Source organism: Erinaceus europaeus, chromosome 8, assembly GCF_950295315.1.
Source record: "Erinaceus europaeus chromosome 8, mEriEur2.1, whole genome shotgun sequence".
Taxonomy (NCBI): domain Eukaryota; kingdom Metazoa; phylum Chordata; class Mammalia; order Eulipotyphla; family Erinaceidae; genus Erinaceus; species Erinaceus europaeus.
Genome location: NC_080169.1, coordinates 63407525 through 63426853, shown reverse-complemented (window position 1 = coordinate 63426853; position 19329 = coordinate 63407525). Strand labels below are relative to the sequence as shown.

Here is a 19329-nt window from a genome sequence, read left to right as displayed (position 1 = left end):
TTAAGAATCAAAACTACTTGATTTTTTAAAATTCAGAATCATATAGTTTTTTTTCATATATAGATTTTTAAACTTGTGTTATCAGTGACTGAAAGCTAGTTTAGTATTTGTTTCTCTGTAGTGTCCTCTTCATTTGAGCACATTAATATTATTTACAAATTTATAAACTTATTATGCATTTTATTGTGAGAAATATTTTCAGTTGGTCTTAACTATTACTTGTTACAAAATTGTGCTAAATCAGAAGAAAAACAATATCATGATATAAACTGGGTATTCTACATTAGTTATATTACATTCACCACCACTAAGAGAGGGAAATTCAGTTGCTGAGTACAGAATTAGCAATTGGTTGTCTTCAGTCTTTCCTTCATCAAATGTAATTCACAATACATTTTGTGACATAAAGAAAACTAATGTGCATTCTATAAAAGGAAAGAAAGATGAAAGGAACCCAAGACAGCAGAAAGGAGGTATCACTACACAAAACCATGTTAGAAATAGATTTTTCATGATACTCGTATTTCAATAAATACAATATTAGCCAGACATATAGATGGTAGGAAACAGGAGTCTTTTGGAAACTAATGTAATAAATTAACCAGGAAGCTAATTAGGAAGAATTTCATTTAATCATCACATAGAGCACGGAACAATTTTACAAAAATTAAAGCAATGTAATTTCCTTTCTTGGCAGGGTGGCCAAGCCTCAGACCCTGGTAGGAAATGTAAGGTCTCAAATCTCCTACAGAAAACTTACTAGATTTGGCAGGAATTAAGGTTTTTTTTTCTTTCTATTGAAGGTAGGTTTAATTAATTTCAACGAAGTCCTAGAGATCTTATGCTTTGGTTTTTGAATAGCTCACAGTTAATTGACTTCAAAAAGCTGGCGTCACTTACTGTTAATTAGTTCCTGGTAGTTATCAAAAACTAGTAAAAACCTTTAAAAAATAAAATAAAAAAAAAGGTTGGACGTTCATATGTCCCTGGGGAAAAAAAACAGTTGTTTTTCAAAATTTTTGGTCATCACCAAGAGAATCATAATGACTGAGTAGCCACTGGAAATTCTGATGCAAAGGAGAGATGACTAAACTAGGAGTATGTTCTTATGAATTGCTGAGTTTGTTTCAAAGGACTCTTGTTAATGTAATGGTCTTAAGGAATTTTTAAACATTGAAATAAATGTATTTATGGTGAAGAGAATAAACATTACACATTTTTTGCAAACATTACAACATAAAGCTAGAGGCTATGACATTTTCATGTATGAGAGGGTCAAGTAAAACAAACCAAAAAAAAAGTAAAGGAAGGGCTATAACACACTAGATGAAATCCTACTACCTGAGCAGTATAATTATGCATGCACTAGACAAATAGACCTATCTTTGTTAAACATAGGGGTTGTGTCTATTAAATATGAATAGATCCCGCTTTAAGAAATGAGTAACTCTCCATCATGAGGACAAAAAATTAATACAAAATAGGAAAGTCAAGGGAAAACTCTTTATTAGAAAAGACACTTTAGTAATGATGGATGTCATAACAGGATAGGAACTTAAAATTCTTGGAAAAATATATCCAACAACAAGAGAATGCCAAGAAAATGTCCTGTTACTATTTGATGTGGTTACAAATGACGATAGTAAAGATAGTCAATGAAACATCCTCTGGGCTATTATACGGAGGTTAACTGAAGAGTTTAGGAAAGGAGACTGCATTCTTTATTGTCTTTGAAGAAGGCACCCACACAATAGAATTGGGAGGTGAAATTGACTATAGAAACATCATTTTCTATGATTTTAAGTTTTTTAAAATAAAGTTCAATTTTCATTCATTTTGTTGGCTTTTTAAGTATATTAGATACAACCACTCTTCACCATTTGATAATGGGAAAGACTTGAAAATTTCACTCTTCAAGTTTCATTTATCATACATATAAAACAATACTAATAGTACGTACATGTAGACGTGCTAAAAGAATCAAAGAGAATTGGTTAGGTGAACACATCATAGTGAACAAGGACCCAGGTTCAAGCCTCTGTTCCCTACCCGCAGGGGGGTAACTTCACAAGTATTGAGTAGGACTGCAAGTGTCTGTCACTTTTCTATCTCCCCCTTCCTGATCAATTTCTCTCTGTCTCTATCCACTAACACATACATACATACATACATACATACATACATACATACACACATTTAAAACATTTAAAAAAGGATCAGAGTCTTCACTTCTTTTTCCCCCTATTCTTTTTTTTAAATTTGTATTTATAAAAAGGAAACACTGACAAAAACCATAGGATAAGAGGGTTACAACACCACACAATTCCCACCACCAGAACTCCATATCCCATCCCCTTCCCTGATAGCAGGTGACCCAAGTTGTGAGATAGGGCATGTGTTCACATGTATCTATAAATTAGGGCAAAATATATACCTGAAAGCAAAAGTGCACAATAGCCTGCAGTCAGAGTCAGTATATGCAGCAAGAGGTAGAGAGACGTAAAAAGACACCACAAAGTTCCTAATGAAATAGTGTCTACTTAGACTTACATACCCTCCTCACCTACTTCCTATTATACTACCCTCACTTACTCCAAAGCTAACCTTATCAAAGCAAGGACTGCAAAAGAGAATCTTCACTTCTGACTAGATGATATGCCTAACAAATATTTATTTTCTTATTACTAATGCAAAAATTTATAAATCCTTCCTCATTACTAGAAGGCATATTTGAGCACTTGTTTAAAAAAATGTACCTACAGTTGCATAATGATTAATCTGATAGTAATGGGCAAATATATTGTTGTGTGTTCATTAGCATCACATTTCCTAATTTCACATTTATTATTTTATTGCCTGTTGTAAAAAATTTTTACACCCTCAGAATTACACATGACACTTTATCATTAATATATACTTCTATATTTCTAAAATGATTATGTTAACTATTAATATAAAAATTATGAAATTGCAATTTTCTTTTTTTGTTAATATTTATTTTATTTATTAATTCCCTTTTGTTGCCCTTGTTTTATTGTTGTAGTTATTATTGTTGTTGTCGTTGTTGGATAGGACAGAGAGAAATGGAGAGAGGAGGGGAAGACAGAGAGGAGGAGAGAAAGATAGACACCTGCAGACCTGCTTCACCGCCTGTGAAGCGACTCCCCTGCAGGTGGGGAACCGGGGTTCGAACCGGGATCCTTATGCCGGTCCTTGTGCCACCTGCGCTTAACCCGCTGCGCTACAGCCCGACTCCCGCAATTTTCTTTTTTAACTGGTCATTTTACATTTCCATCAACTACGTGTGAGATATTTATCTGGTTTTGGATAACAGGGTTGTACATAACAATGTAGCATAATAACAATGAAAGTGCAGTTGAAGCAACATAAAATAACTATCCCAGTACAAAAGAAGGGGGGTAATTGAATCACACTAATACTACCAGAAAATACTAGCTGAGAAAAGCTTACCCCACACATTACTTAAACAATTTACACATGAAACATTACAAATACCATGAGAATTTTAGGAAATATTAAATTCATTTCTCTATTCAAACTTTAAATATTGGATGTACATACATTTGCTCCAAATGTGTTCCCTCAGAAACAATAAATCTGCCTGCAGATGCTGCTATAGCAAGCCATCAATTACCACAGTAGCACTCACTGAAAACCCAGTAAAGAGCTGTGGACCATTCAAGTATAGAGCTGAACAGACAGAGCACCCCTGCTCTCCATGAACCCACTCCTAGCCCGGACACACACACACACACACACACACATACACACACACACACACTTTCATTAGCCCAGGCCCGCTTCCACCACCCCCCCCCCCCACACACACACACATACACACACAAATACACACACACTTTCATTAGTCCAGACTAGGAAATGTGTTGAAAATCAAATGGAATGGATAAGGAAATAATGGGAATGTTACAATTCAACAGCAGTGTGGGAGTGTACCACTGAGCAGGCAACTAAGGAAGGAAATGGATGATGTGTCCTGATGCAGATCACTAAGCTGTTCAGAAGCCAAATAAAGTGGCAATTGGGAGGGTCAGCTCATGTGCATCTGTTGAAACTCTCTTTCATCAAAGTCACATCATCTGGCAAGTTCCTGACACACCTTATGAGAAATTCCCTCCATCAAAGATAAAGGAAATGAACTATTTGGGGAATGAGTTCTCTGGACCAAATTCTAATCAACAAAAAAATTGAGTCATTAAGTGAAAGACATAAAACTCTTAGGAGAAAACATTTCAGAGGACAAGAATTCTTGTGATAATTCAGGAGATGGAGATTGAATTCTCTGTTCTTCACTACTGGAGAATCAGAAAAACACATCCATGTTCCAAAGGCAAGCACTGATGATTTGGGACCATTTTCTTATATTTTTAACTCTGATCTTTGAAAAACATGATAATTTTTATTTAAATCTACCTTCCAGTCAAATATTTCTATTAATTTTTTTAATTTTTAATATTTATTTATTCTTTTTTGTTGCCCTTGTTTTTTTATTGTTGTAGTTATTATTATTGTTGTTATTGATATCCTTGTTGTTGGATAGGACAGAGAGAAATGGAGAGAGGAGGGGAAGCCAGAGAGGGGAAGAGAAAGATAGACACTTGCAGACCTGCTTCACCACCTGTGAAGCGACTCCCCTGCAGGTGGGGAGCCTGGGGCTCCAACCGGGATCCTCACGCTGGTCCTTGCGCTTTGCGCCACGTGTGCTTAACCCTGTGCTACTGCTCGACTCCCAAAGGGGAAACCAGTCAAGTATTTTAATTGACCATATTTTACAAATAACTGATACACTTTTATCTTCAAATTTATAGCACAAATATGATTTACTTTAATTAATGTGATTTGCCTTATTTGTATGATTCATAAAAAATAAAACCTCTATTGTTTAAAGAACATTGTGACTAAACTTCCACAGCATTTCTAGTATTGTTTAGGTATTTAACAACCATGCTACTTTTGTGACATTGTATTAATCTAGCTCCTTCTAGGGTCCTAAAAATCTAGGCACAGCATTACTCTAGTGCTATCCAAAGAATACTAAAGCTCTTCAACAACTTTTTGGAGGTTCTGGATGGTCAAATCTGCCATTAAAATAACACAAATGTTTCTCCCAATTTCACTCTTTTTCTGGTGACTGTATATGTGGTTTCCTAGAGACTACAGATTAATGCAGCCATAAGTTGAACATAGGAGCATCAGCCTAATAAAGCAGAGATACATGAAACCTATAAAAATATTAAGAAATCGTACTGCACCAAAGTAAAAGACTCTGGGGTAGGTGGGTGGGGAGAATAAAGATCCAAGAAGGATGACAGAGGACCTAATGGCGGTTGTATTGTTATATGGAAAACTGGGGAATGTTAGCATGTACAAACTATTGTATTTACTGTTGAAAGTAAAACATTAATTCTACAATAAAGAAATTTAAAAAATATTAAGAAACAATTACTGCTTTCTCAGTATTTTGCTTTAAGTTTTTATTTTTTTACTAAAATTTTTATTTGTAGTATTTTTATTCACTAGTGATAATTTTAAGTGAGGCAATAATACATATATAAGTGTTTAAGTTTTAATTTGTATTATAGTGCATATTAGTAGATGTCAACAAAATCTTTTAGTTCCCTTAATTATAAAAATATACTGAACACCATACATATTAACACAATTCTTTGTCATAGTCCATGAAAATAATTTGCAGTTGACAATATTTGTTAAATAATGTGAGGAAAAGGGGGCTGGGCGGTGGTGTACTGGGTTAAGCGTCCATAGTACAAAGTGCAAAGACCCAAGCAAGAATCCTAGTTCAAGCCCCTGGCTGCTCACCTGCTTGGGCTTCGTTTCACAAGTGGAGAAGCAAGTTTGCAGGTGTCTTTCTCTCTCCCTCTCTATCTTCCCCTCCCCTCTTAATTTCTCTCAGTCACTGAACCCCAGCAATAACCCCGGAAGTAAAAAAAATAATCATGTGAGGAAATGGACATAACTAAAGAATATTTCTTCAACAACGATACTTTTGATTTTGTGCTATAAGAGGTTTTTTTTTCAATCTTTATTTATTGATTGATAGACACAGCAAGAAATCAAGATGGAAGGGGGAAACAGAGGGAGAGAGACAGACACCGGTAGCACTGTTTTGCCACTCGCAAATCTTTCCCCCCTGTAGGTGGAGACTGAAGGCTTGAACCTGGGTCCTTGCAATTCGTAATTTGTGCACTCAACCAGGCGTACCACTATGCGGCCCCCCCAATTTTTAAAAAATTAATCTGTAATTTCTTTGGCTGGTTATGTTTGTTTTAAATGTCTCACCTGGGAGTCAGGCGGTAGCGCAGCGGGTTAAGCGCACTTGGCACAGAGCTCAAGGACCGGCTTAAGAATCCGAACCCTGGCTCCCCACCTGTAGGGGAGTCCCTTCACAGGCAGTGAAGCAGGTCTGCAAGTGTCTTTCTCTCCCCCTCTGTCTTCCTCTTCTCTCTCCATTTCTCTCTGTCCTATCCAACAATGACAACATCAACAACAATAATAACTACAACAATAAAGATTTAAAAATAAATGTGTCAGCCTTTTATATGTATATTTGCCTTTTTCCTGATATTTAAATATTTTACATTTAATTATGTAAATCATCAGAAAAGGTTTCATCCTAAGAAAGCAAGTATCTTGTCACTCAATATATATTTTGATTTGTGACATAAGTACTTAAATTATTATTATCTTTCAAATAGTAAACAATGGGAGAGGTGGACTTATGTAAGAACTGAGCTCTCTGGGCTTCCCCCCCTTTTTATTTTTGATAGAGACAGAGATATTTAGAAGGATGGTGGGGTATAGAGGGAGACAGAGAGAGACACCTATGGCACAACTTCATTACTTATGAAACTTCTCTCCTATAGGTTGAAATCAGGGCTTTGAACCTGCACCCATGTACATGATAATGCGAACTCTACCAGATGTGCTCCTACCCTGTGGCAGCAAACACCACTTTTCTATTTGTATTAGTGTGTGTGTGTGTGTGTGTGTGTGTGTGTGTGTGCGTGCTGTTTACTTGTTTCTAAGCAACAATTATGGATTAAAGGAAAAATATCATTATGTAAGAAGAAGGCAAGAAAGAGTCAAGAATCAACATTAACTATTGGAACCAAAAGTAATAAATAAATTCTAAACAGTCAGGTCATGCATCCCCTGAGGACACAGAGAAACCTTGAGAGAGAGAGAAATAAAAGGGAAAGAAAAACATAGAACAAAGAGAAAAAAGAACTGGAACTTTAAAATGCTTGCATTCTTTAAACCACAAGAATGAGGGCAGTTAGAAACACAGAATGCCTTAGACCAAGAAGAGTTAGTTACATTTATGATCTAAGTTTTGCTGTGAATTTAGTTAACTCTTCTCATTGGTCAGCAGTCAAATTTTGCCTCATTATTATCTTCATGTTATGACACTAAAAAGACTAAATAATGTACAGTAGTTGAATAATAATTATTAGAAGTCTCTATCACAGTGAAAGAGTCTGTTAAACCCTGCAGGGAGAACTGTATGATAAAACTAGGAATCAAATGTTAATCTTTTAGTCTCAAAAACTATTCAAAAACAGGACTTATACTTTTGGAAATCTTCCATTCAAAGCAAATTTAACTATGCTTCATACTGTATCACTTGTTCCATTAATATGCTTATTTATTTTAGTAACTACATTTTTATTGGGGTGACTTTTATTTATCTCCTTCCAATATTTATTATGTCACTCCTTTTTTATGGTCTCATCTAACAATTAACTATTATTTACCTACTACTATGAATTAAGATTCTGAGTGGACCAATACAGGAAAAAAATGATTCTTATTGTTCATTTCTTCTATCATCCTTTATGACTGCAGGTTAACATCTGTCTCATGTGTAATCAAGAAAGAACAAAGAATGTATATTCATTCATTCTGTTTCAATAGCTGAACACTCAGAGGTAGAATTACTTCAGAGTCCCCTAAGACTTTCATTGGTTCATCCATAAGCAGCAACTGAGAAAAATTCATTTGAAAATCATTTTTTATTGGAGTGGTTAATGGTTGGTAATACCATTGTGGAAACATGGGTACAATTTCCCATTTTCTCATGAAAGGTCTTTCCAGAACACTCACTTTCTCAGTTTAGATCCTTTCCCATCATAATGCACCAGGACACCAAGGTTATCTCCACCTCCTACAACCTCCTCCTTACCCACAAAAGGCCTTTCTATTCAATAAAAATTTGCATAGCATGTATTGAAGTAACAGATATAGTCACAGATAAAACATTTCAAAACTAAATTTTAAGTCAGATTTGGATACTTGGTTATGTAGGATTGTTTGTTGTCTTTTCATGTAATGTTGGCAGGAACTCGTTGAAAATTCTAAGCGTGCCAATGCTCTAAACAATTTACTTATGATTCATCTACTCTTAAGGGGAAAAAAGACTAAAAGAAACTTGTATAAGGTAGGCTACTCTTGTTACAAACTTAATTTCTGAGTAAATTGTGGTTCTTAAAATTTAAACAATTTGCCCAAGTTCTTGACAATACCATTATAATCTTAGATCTATCAACAGTTGGCATGCTATGTTTATCCCTATGCAGATCACAACTACACAGAAGACAGAAAGGAATTTATAGTAAAAATATTTAGGAATTGGTAATGTAATGCAATTAAAAATTTTGATAATGAAAAATAAATGCACAGGTTACTTGTGAAATTATCAACTGTGGAATTGTCTCCTTAGTTAAATATAATGAATTATAAAGGAAAATATGTACATACATATGTATCTGTACATATATGCATCTACATAAACATGTATTTACTCTTCTTTTGTCTGAATAATGTATCCTTAGTTTATATTTTCTTTCAAATATATATTCAACCTGAAATTCAAGATACCCCTAGAGTACACTGTTAATTCATCTCATATTATTGTTGCATTCACGATAAACCCACTTTGCCAAAATTTCAGCCCAAAGGAAATCAATAATTATAGACAAAGCATATAAAACAAGCTTAGTTATATTTGGAGTCTATGAAAAACCTCAGACTAGCTCCAAGCCAATTATTTCAAAAGTTATTATAGTTGAGAAATTAAAAAAATATCTTTTCTAATATCCTATATCTTGACAAATTTATATCTAGGGGATGATTTTTTCTTCAATATGTGGATATATTCTTCCTCTGAAATCAAGTAGAAGAATGATTTTAATAATTTGTAATTCTGTTAACACTTTCATAGCCATTGTTTAGATAGATATTATACAATTAATGTAACAGTTTCCCAATATTACAATAATAATGTTTTTTTAAACATTATCTCATTAAGATAATATTGACTATACTTCAAATGTAATTAACTTCATGGTCTTCACCCCACAGATGTGCTATCTAGTCACAAGCTCTTAGAATAGCATATTACTATCTTTGACAAATATCATTTTATGATATCTATATAAATCTCAGTATTATGAAGTGTGGTCATGTTTATATGAAGAAATATGTTAAATATATAAATTGATATGAGCAATTCAGAGTGATTTTGTAGTCGTTTTCTAAGATGATGTCTAATTAGGTGCACCACAACCTGGCCCCAATAGCCCTTTGTAGAGCATCCATTGTATTAGCCAAATAAAGTAATCTTTAATGATAAAAATAAGATCAAATATTATTACTAATGAGTAAATTAATAAATTTCTACTAATGAGAATTAGAAAGTGAAGTACATCTTTCCAGAGGGTGGTGGAATAATCATGGGCAATTATGTTCCAAAAATGTACCTAGAAACATGTTAAAGGAAGTATGATGTATATTAATTGTTTAAGACAGGGACTCATCCCAGGTAAGAGAGGAAACTAAGAAATATGCAACATCTAAAAATAAGAATGCTGACTGACTGTGGAAATTGGGAAGTATGACCAGGTCAGTTTTCTGGAAGCTCAGAATATTATTGAGCAGATGCAGAAAGTAGACAATCATAGTAAGGTAAGATGTGGTTATATCTCTGAAAACTGTAAATGGTGCAGAAAGAAACTAGTTGGTAATTTACTCTAGAGTCGAAATATGTGAGATCTTACAATATGAGCACAAAATGATAAAATTTGTGTTTAAAATTGCATTCAGATAAATAAGATGACATGTGAATTCCAGTTTACCCACTTTTTCTGCTTTTTATCTTTGGTATTTATTACAAATGAGGCATACCTCTCTGTGTCAGCAAAGTAGTAATTACTGTTCGATAATGTGCCCTGTGTTCCCAGTTTGTTAATAGTATATACTATAGGAAAAGTATGACTGTACATCATCTCAAGAAGTAGAAATTGAAGTTACACAAGTGATATGTAGGATTCACATTCATCATTATTTTCTACCAAACATGGAATACTTGAAATTTTTAAAGTAATTTCATAACCTAAAATTTTGGCACCAGTGTTACCTCTGTGATATGGCACGTGCCCAATGACTCCACTGACCCTGTGGCCATTTTTCCTTTTATCTGTAAATGGTGATGAGAGAGAGAGAGAGAGAGAGAGAGAGAGAGAGAGAGACAGGAGGAGGAGGAGGAGGAGGAGGAGGAGGAGAAGAAGAAGAAGATGATGAAGAAGAAGAAGAAGGAGGAGGAGGAGGAGGAGGAGAAGGAGCAGGAGGGGAAGGGGAAGGGGGAAGGGGGAAGGAGAAGGAGAAGAAGAAGAAGAAGAGGAGGAAGAGGAGGAAGGGGAAGGGGAAGGAGAAGAAGAAGGAGGAGGAGGAGGAGGAGAAGAAGAAGTGGAAGAAGAAGAAGAAGGAGAAGAAGAAGAAGGAGAATAAGAAGAAGAAGGAGGAGGAGGAGGAGGAGGGGAAGGGGGAAGGGGGAAGGAGAAGGAGAAGGAGAAGGAGAAGGAGGAGAAGGAGGAGGAGGAGGGGGAGGGGAGGGGGAAGGGAGGTAGAGGGGAGGGGGACGGGAGGGGGAGGGGAGGGGGAGGGGAGGGGGAGGGGAGGGGAGGGGGAGGGGAGGGGAGGGGAGGGGGAAGGGAAGGAAGAGGGGAGGGGGAAGGGAAGGAGGAGGAGGAGGGGGAAGGGAAGGAGGAGGAGGAGGAGAAGAGGAAGAGGAAGAGGAAAAGGAGGAAGAAGAAGAAGAAGAAGGAGGAGGAGGAGGAGAAGGAGAAGGAGAAGGAGAAGGAGAAGGAGAAGGAGAAGGAGAAGGAGAAGGAGAAGAAGAAGAAGAAGAAGAAGAAGAAGAAGAAGAAGAAGAAGAAAAAGAAGAAACAGCTTTACGCCACTGTTGGTGAAGGATCCCCTTGCAGATGGGATCTTGAACACAGGTGCGTCCTCACACATGGCAATGTGTGTACTCTATCAGGTGAGCCCCCACTGGTCCCAATTCTAAATTTTCTTTAAAAAATTTTTAAAAATGTTTTTATTTATTTATTATTGGATAGAGACAGGGAGGAATTGAGAAGGGAGGGGGAGATAGAGAGGGAGAGAGACAGAGAGACAACTGAAACCCTGCTCCACTGCTACTGAAGCTTTCCCTTGAACCTGCAGCCTTGCACACTGCAGTGTGTGCACTTAACCAGGTGCACCACTGCTTGGCCACCGAATTATAAATTTTCAAATGCAGTTGAATGAGTTTCTTAAGCCTCAGTTTTTGAGACCATAGTATCAAACTATAAAACAAAATTTCAAACTATAAAGCTTTATAAAATATAAAATATTCACATTTAACTACTTAAGCCAAAAACAAACTATGTTTCACAGAAATTTTTTAAAAATCAGTATTTGAACTTGTAAAATAAGTTAAAGAAAGTTTATTGGATTATTCATTTGCCTCTTAAGTAATCATTATTTTGTTTTAATCATTGTTTTGTCTAGCTATAAGAATATGAAAATGTTAACAATCTTCTAAAAGTTTTTTCAGTTTTCACTTAGAGTTAACCATAAAACAAGGAATGTATGCCTTTTTGGAAATAGTGTTTCCTCCCCATTACCTGCCACAGGGCCTCTTCTTGATGAATGCTTCCCTTTGTTGTTTCAAAGACTGCTCCACTGATTGCTTTTCAAATATTCTGAAAGCAGGCAAACAGAAATCTTTGATATTTGAAACTTTTCCAAAAGCAGAACTTTCTTAGTAAACTTGTCTAAAAAAATAATAATACCTCTGTCTTAGTGCCAATGAACTTTTCTATGACACCTTGGAAGCATTGCTGACATGTCTCTCAGGCATCACTAACCTCTTTGTTCTTTCATCACTAGTCACTCAGAACACTATTATCTCCCTCACATTTTCCCAAATTGGATATTCAGAGATTATTTCCACTATGTGTGTGTGTAAATTTGGCTCATGTCTCCTCACCCTCTGTTCAGCTGCCTTATCTTTTTAGACAAAATATTTGCCCCCTCAGCTGCTTTAGACACTTCCGGCTTTCTATCTTCAGGCAGTCTTAAAGTAGGATTCCCTCCTCCAATTTCCGCTGAACTCACTGTGAGTAATAGTCACCTCAGGATCGGATTCCCAAGCAATCAAGCTATTTTTCTTATAGACAATTACTCTCAAATGCTCTTCTTAAATTTTAAATTTAAGGCTTGATTTTTTTGGCACCAGTTGAATAGGAATTCTTGATTCTACAGTTTTCATGCTTATGTGACACAGCAGCCACAGATTTGGAGGCTGTGGCTGGGGTTGAGTGGGTGGACATAGTGGTGACTAGTTTAATGACTCACTCACTCACTAAGAGGTTTTAGTGCTGAAAACTGAACCCAGAGAGTAACACAAGCAGTTCTTAAAGAACACAAGCAATATCATTTCAGAGGAAGAAAACACCTGACCAAAATCCAGTAAGTGTGGCCCCTCCTTCCGCCCTCAGGAAATCAGAAAGTTTCATTGCATTCCATGATCAAATGTCTATGAATATTGACTAAATGTTCAGTTTGGAACTTGAATGTATCTTAAAATAAAATTCAACTTATTTGGTGGCTGATTGTACTCATAAGCAAATTATCCATCCTTCTTATACTTATGCCTCTGCTGTTCTTCCCATAAAGAAGGTTGTTGTTTAGATTTCCACGTCCTGGTTATGGGTTTGACATGGTACTTGCATTGACCAATAGAAGACCAATACAATAAATTTTCAAAATATAAAGCTTTATAAAATATAAGATAGTCACACTTTATTACTTAAGCCAAAACAACTATGTTTCACAGAAAATTTTTTAAAAATCAGTATTTGAACTTGGAATATGAGTAAAAAAAGTTGTTCCAACTCTGAGCATCAGCCTCAAGTGATATTAGATAAATCCAGCTGACCTAGCTATTGTTCATTTTAAAGCACTGGAATATATTGGTTTGTCATGCAGTAATAGTTAACTAATACACAATAAATAGAATAATTATGAAATAGGTACAATTTTTTTATCTACAAACGTTTTTAAAATTCCTACTTCATCAAAACTATGAGAATATGTTTTTAATAATTTTAGTTTTAAATGCATATTTGTTTATTCTTGTGCGAGAGAGGGAGAGAAAGAGGGAATAGGAGAACAGCACAATTTTGCTTTATGGATTTACCAGGGATTGAACCTGGGACCTCTATGACTTCAGTTATGCAAATGCTGTATTTTAATACATTGTACTGTCCCCCTGGCAGTACAAGATATAAAAAATGTCTTTTAAACTAGATATATCTTAGAGAATGTCTGCAATCATAAGAAAAATGTAAGCAATGGATTTTATTATATATTCAACACAACCATATGAGAACATACAGACTTAATCAAATCTAAATTTATATTTTGCATCCTATAGTAATATATGAATACAATAAATTACCAGAATTATATCTTTGAAGCACTGACAAAATCCTCAATATTTTTCTAAATATCCAAATGCAAATGATATATCTTGGTATGTAAGGGTAGAATTGGTTTTGTAGTCACACAACCAATAATGACTGAAATAGTGACTAGTAGGGAACTGAGGACAGAGGGAATGGGTTATTAAGCATAAGGTACAAATTTTCTGTCAAGTAAATCAGTAACTAAAGATCTGCCTCACAACCTTGTACCTATGGTCAAAAATTATGTTTTGAGATTTAAAAAATTTTAGAGGATAGTCCTTGAATTAAGTGATCTTATAACAGTATCAGAGAGAGTGAAGAATTAGAATATTTAAATTAAAAATTTAAAACTAAATCTACTAGTCCTTGGCCATTTGCTCTTGAGAGCTAGTTAAGCTTTCTTGAGTTTTAGTTTCTTATGGCAAAGGATTTATAATGCATATAAATCAATCAGTCTATTATCTGAAAAATAAAATGAACATTATTATCTCCAAAGAAAGTTAAAATTCTATCTATTAGTGTTTTGGTGTATAATCTTATATTCTATTATCTTTTTAAAAGTAGACATTAGCAAGGGAGCGGACGGTAGCACAGCAGGTTAAGCGCATATGGCGCTAAGCACAAGGACTGAAGTTAAGGATCCTGGTTCAAGCCCCCAGCTCCCCACCTGCAGGGGGTGGCTTCACAAGTGGTGAAGCAGATCTGCAGGTGTCTATCTTTCTCTCCCTATCCCTGTCTACCCCTCCCCTCTCTATCATATCCAACAACAGCAATAACAACAATAGTAATAATGATAAATATAAAAAAGTGTTGTGGTCCGGGAGGTGGTGCAGTGATAAAACTTTGGATTCACAAGCATGAGGTCCCAAGTTCGATCCCCAGCAGCACATGTGCCAGAATAATGTCTGGTTCTTTCTCTCTCCTCCTATCTTTCTCATAAATAAAAATAAAAATAAAAGAGCAACAAGGAAAAAATAGCCTCCAGGAACAGTGGATTCATGGTGTAGGCACCGAACCCAGGAGGCAAAAAAAAAAAAAAATAGACATAAGCAAGTGTGGCTTCAGGGAGAAAAACAAGGGAGTTCTCAACGTTGAATAAATGACCCAGCTACAAGGTTTACTGAACAAGCATGATCAAGAAGCCTGGCATGAGATCAGGAGGAAAGAAATGGCTCTCAGGTAGCATCTCTTAGGCAATAATAGCCCAGAGGAAAAAACAAGTCTTGGGGAGAGAGCATGCAGTTCAGAAAATTCACATTGTCATTGGTGACAAAAATCAATGAATTTTGAAAAAGATAATGTGTACCAAAACATTTATGTACACATAATTTTCAATAATTTTATTTTAATAAATTCACTCAAAGAATAGTAATAAATACGTGTGCAGATATTTAGGCTAGAAAGTTCATTTCAGCGCTGGAATAACAGTGAAAATTGAAAGTAGGTGCTTAGCAAAAAAGGGATTTTTAGGTAAACTCTAAAATACCAACACTATATACCTATTAATATATGCATATTAGTAAACAATGTATATTTAATATGTGCATACTTGTGAATATTTACATGTGCATACTTATATGATATATGTGTGGTATTAGCTATATTTTGCATTGGTGATAATCTTTAGAGCATTTGATTACCAATGTACAGGGAATTAGAGAGATTTACTTTGTTTATGATATATATGCAACTATATTTGCTTCTTTGGCATAGAATTTGAATATGAGAAAAAACATGTCATTTCTGGCTCACTGTTCTGCAATTCTTGAGAGGCAGAAGCAAGTCTGAGAGATGAATGGTACTTTAGAAAGAACAAAGGAATAGTCTTTTTCTTCAGAAGAAGAAAAGCCAATAACATTAAGGAACTGAGATACTTCTCAGTTTTCTTTTGTTTGTACGGGGTAACTTCTTCATCCTTATAGTCCTATGTGAAGACAGACGCCATTAAAAAAAAAAAAAACTTCAGTGTTTATGGGATGGATGATGACTCAACTGATAGAATGAATACACATAACACAGAAGAAAACCTGGGTGCAAAGCCCTGGCCCCCATTTGCAGCTGGGGAAGCCTCATAACAGTGAAGCACAGTGAAGCAGTACTTCAGGTATCTCTCCTTTGTGTTTCATTTCTTCTCCCTCTCCCTCTTTCTCTCTCCTTCTGAATCTCTCTCTCTCTCTCTCTCTCTCTCTCTCTCTCTCTCTCTCTCCCTCTTATCAAAATAAGGGGGAGGGGAAGATGACCAGGATTAGTGTAGTAGTGCAGGCAGTAAACCATGATGATAACCCTGGTGGCAAAATTAAAAGGCAAAGACTTTGGATCGATGCTTTACTTAAACCCATATCCTAATACAGTGTAGTAGATATTCTGACTCCAAATTTCTGCTATCTATCCTCAGAGACAAAAGTTCCTGATTTGTAAAAATATTCCAGGGCAATTCATCCATACATAGCAGAGGAACACTAGCTGCAACTCACCAAATGAACTATCTTAATCTGAAGCAGTCTCATGTTCTTGGTGAATATCTCTTATTTACCAAAAGATATTTATCTGAGGATAGTTCATGCTTACATTTATAGATAATTCTTTATAGAATAGTTTTTTAACCCAGGCCTCCTTTTAATCTCAAGTATGAAAATTTTGCACAACATTATGCTATCTCTTCATCCTTAGGGAATACAATTCATACCTTAGATTCTAGTAATTGACTCCTTCCAAACCCTGTTGTTTATAGTCCTCTCCTTGGGAAATTTTTAATAGAAATTTCAGTTTCAAACGAAGACTATATGGGATGATCTCAGATGATACAATACTTCCTTATAAGCATCTATTCATTTATTGGAGTAGGGTCAGAGAGAAATAAAAAATGAAGGGGTAGATAGAGAGGGAGAGAGAAAGGCAGACACCTACAGCACTGCTTCAGCACTTGTGAAGCTTCCCTGCTGCAGGGAGGGACCAGGTTCTCGAACTCAGATCCTCACACACTGTAACATGTGCCCTCAACCAGGTACATCACTGCCCAGCCCCCAGTTTCTTAATATTTCTTGGGTAAATGAGGCTGTCCGTTATATCATGATATGTGTAGTCTAAATTTATTGATATTACTAAAAAGAAATCTTCAATTTATTAGGTTACAGAGAAACCAGTCTATATATTCAGTTAGTTTAAGTGTGAAGTACTTTTTTACATAATTTACAGTTTTTACTTTAAAATTCAAAATATTAATTAGGGAGACTATATGTGGAGATACATTTATACCATTTCCTTTTCTTTATGTGTATAAAATCAAAATCCATTATCATATATTTATTAAAAATTTTGCATTTATGTGAAGTTTTAATAAATTAGAGAAAACTCTATATAACTGTCAAGTTTGTAATTTACGGAGCTAATTTATAGCTCTATAGTTAATATCTGCACAGTTTGTTTAACACAGTTAAGCACGTGCATACAAAATGAAGTATACACTTGTCAGAAAATGATAATGGGGGCCTGGTGGTAGCTCAGAGGGTTATGTACACCTGGTGCAAAGCCTAAGGACCCACCTAAGAATCCCAGTTTGAGCCCTTGGCTCCCCACCTGCTGGTGGGGAGGGCGGTTTGCTTTGCAAGCAGTGAAGCAGTTCTGCAGGTGTCTATCTTTCTCTTTCCACCTCTCTTTCTTCCCCTCCTCTTTTGATTTCTCTCTGTCCTATCCAACAACAACAACAGCAATAACAATAACAACAGCAGCAACAAAATGAAAAAAAAAGAGACCTTGCAGGGGAGATAGCAGAGTGGTTATGCAAACAGACTCTCATGCCTGAGGCTCCTAAATTTCAGGTTCAATCCCCAGCACCACCATAAGCCAGAGATGAGCAGTGCTCTGGTGTTTCTCTCTGAGTCTCTCTCTGTATCTCTCTCAAAATAAAATAAATAAATTTTTTTGAAAAAAAGAGGGCCTCCAGAAGGAGCAGTGGGTTTGTTTTTAGTGTAGGCACTCATCCCCAGCAATAACCCAGGGAGAAAAAAAATTAAATTAAATTTCTAAAAAATTATCATCATCATGAAAAACTGTTTTTCAAATTAAATTGTCTCCACTGATCAAATTCAAAAGTGAAATTTCAAAGACTTGAGGGAATTGTGCATGAGAGATTCTGTTCAACACACACTCCACTAGGTTCATCTTCCAAACATATGAACATAATTGTATCTATTTATAAGAACAAAGCTGTGACATGAGGAAGTGGTCTGGCCTTAAAAAAATATCCTCAAATCGACATATTATTATGTAACTTGAATAAAGTGACAATAATGAAGCAGGAAAAAAAGCACAACTAACTTTCATGTTCATCAAAATTATTATAGGAAAACATAAATTTCACAATATTTAAACTTCAAAGGACTAGTGATTTTTTATTTTATAGCTTAAAATATTTCCCAATTAGGAACAACTTGTAACAAATAAGGCAAAAGTACTGGCAGTAGAGTTTAATCACAATTACTAAAAAAAAAATACATTACATTTGTTTGGCAGCTAATTTGTGATGATTTTTATTTATATTTTAAAAAGGTACATGGAAACATAGTTTCAGAATAAGACCGAGCTTGTCATATTATGTTTTGTGGAAAAAAAAATCTGTCATTGATTTTAAAAAATTATGAGTAATTTCATGACATATTTTTGTGTGAATTCAGGATACTGAGTCAAGAGTATGTTTCAGAAAATGAGACTGATTTGTGATTTATTTCAATTACACACTTTATAAAAAGTTATCATAAATATGATACAGAAAATAAACATTAAAGAGAATTTTCAGGTGGCACACCTGGTTGACCTGGGGCTTGAATCCGTGTTCTTTAACATTGTAACACGCATGCTCAACCTTTGCAAGTAATGAAGCAATGCTGCAGATATCTCTCTGTCTCTTTCCCTATCATCCCCTTCCTCTTTATTTTCTGTCTCTCTCCAATAAATAAAGATCATAAAGAAATTGAAAAAATAAAAGGAAATGTTCCTGAATTAAAAAAGAAATTATTGAAATGATATATTTATTGTTTCAAATGATTTTTATTGAGGGGATTAATGCTTTACTGTGTAGTTATTGTCATAGGCATATAGTTTCATTATGCATCTGGCCCCCACAGTTGTCTTTCACATCTCCCTACCCCTTTTCTACTTTCCCCAGAGTCCCTTACTTTTGATGTACTACACTATGCCAAGTTTCTGTTTCACTTTGTTTTTTTTCCCTCCCTGTCCCTAGTTAGTTGGTCCCACTTATAAGTGAGATTATTCAGTATTGTACTCCTCTTTTTGGCTTATCTTACTTAAGAGGTCTTCCAGTTCCATTCAAGATGATGCAAAGGATACAACTTCATTTTATTTACTTATTTATTTTTATATTACAGAATTACATGTCCACAGGGGTTTGAATCCACACAATTTCCATCACCAGATTTCTGAATCTTCTGTCTCCCCCCCTGAAATCCACCGTAGTTCCCCT

At 35.4% G+C, this 19329-nt stretch overlaps 1 protein-coding gene across 1 annotated transcript in view; it reads right to left on the bottom strand.

The window, feature by feature from the left end:
* Nucleotides 1–19329, bottom strand: part of SEMA3A (semaphorin 3A) — a 535675-nt gene that overhangs the window by 433475 nt on the left and 82871 nt on the right. The window contains exon 2 of the mRNA XM_060196315.1: nt 12006–12083. The gene's annotated coding sequence lies outside the window, so the exon portion shown is untranslated. The remainder of the gene's footprint in view (nt 1–12005; nt 12084–19329) is intronic.